This window comes from Gavialis gangeticus, unplaced genomic scaffold, assembly GCF_001723915.1.
Source record: "Gavialis gangeticus isolate Ggan-Ray unplaced genomic scaffold, GavGan_comp1, whole genome shotgun sequence".
In the NCBI taxonomy this organism is placed as follows: domain Eukaryota; kingdom Metazoa; phylum Chordata; order Crocodylia; family Gavialidae; genus Gavialis; species Gavialis gangeticus.
Window position 1 is genome coordinate 218985841 of NW_017729032.1, and position 1495 is coordinate 218987335.

Sequence of the window (1495 nt, forward strand, 5' to 3'; positions counted from 1 at the left end):
GTTTTGTTTTTTGTTTTGTTTTGTTTTTGACGTTGGCAGACCAGTGTTTTTCCAACTTTTATTCTCAAAATCTGCAGTAGCCCTTGATAAAAGATGGGCTCTTCATGAGTTTGTTGGCATAACCCTTAGCCCATTGAAATCCAACAACAAAGTCCTCGTCAGCTTCAGTGAGGTAGGGTCAGGCAAATAGGATTTGATCATGCAGCGCTGAGGTCAGTGGGAGTTTTGCTGTTGGCTTTTAGGATGGCAGGTCCAGGCCGACCGGTCTTTCTTATCAGAGCCATTGCATATCCCCACTTGTTGAGAGAGCTTTGCACCTAGCAGCAAGAGATCCATTTCATGGTGCCCTTTAATTGTGGCTCTGGTTTGTTAGTCCGTGTTGGTTCTTTGCTATCATATGAAAATTCATGGTGCAAGAAAAAGAGGTCCCAGGTAGACCAGGCACTCTCAAAATGAAATACGAGTTCTTCAACCATTTTGTTTTTTGACAAATTGAGTAAAAGTTTGAAAGTTAATTTTAACTGCAGACAAGTGAAGCAGGAAAACCTTTCACAACAAGAGGTGTGAGTCTTAATCATTATGTCTCTGTTGAAATGCCTCCCTCAGTCTTGCAGTATAACAAAATAATGCTGTGTGGCATGTTTCAGTAAGTTTTATGGAGCAGTAATTCATTGGTAGATGAGAGGAATACATTGTTTATATTAATATCCTAGCATGAGATTGTTAAGATCAAAATACAGAGCCCTGAAAATGGGATGAACATAGCTGTGCTGCAGAGAGTTCAAAAACAGAGGGGAAAGGAAAACTTACAGTTAATGCATAAATGCTTGTTTTAATCGCATTTCATATGAAATCTCACATAAAACTTGGAGGTTTCTAGAGCCAAAATGTGGTTCCTCTCTTTCTTGTAAATACCTAGCATTGACTGCAAATCCTAATTGAATCATAAACAAACATGAAAATCTTTCTCATCTTGCTCAGCAGGCTTGTTCTCTGCTGCTTGTTTTGTTTCTCTCTGTGGGATGGTGTCAAAAGACTTTAGGAAGAGGGAGCATTCATAATGTATAACAGAACTGTTTTTTCCTTCCAGGAGGAAGTTGTTTTAATTTTGTGTACAAAACTTCCATAAAGGATTCCTTGCAAATGTGGTGAAAAATGTATACTGTAGGTGGCTTGAAAGGCTTGTAGAAAACCTAGTATCAAACTGATGTCGTCTTTATACATTTTATATAACTGTTTTTAGGAACTTTTGGATATGATTTCAGTAAGATTCTTTCTTTTTTTTTATAGTGTATGAATGAGAGAAACTTTAGCCCCCGGAATTCTCTCTCGTGTTTTAACCTGAAAATCATGGCTAACATACTGAAGGAGCTTTAAAATCAAAAGGTTTTGAAAAGCAAGTTGCAATCCAAGCTCTAACCTGTGTGACAACACCATGTGCATTCTGCAGTTGTGTGAAGTGTCTGCATTTTGTGATTTTTTTTTTTTTTTTTTT

At 37.5% G+C, this 1495-nt stretch overlaps 1 protein-coding gene across 7 annotated transcripts in view; it reads left to right on the forward strand.

The window, feature by feature from the left end:
• Positions 1 to 1495, forward strand: part of TIAM1 (T-cell lymphoma invasion and metastasis 1) — a 333643-nt gene that overhangs the window by 136498 nt on the left and 195650 nt on the right. The window lies entirely within an intron of this gene.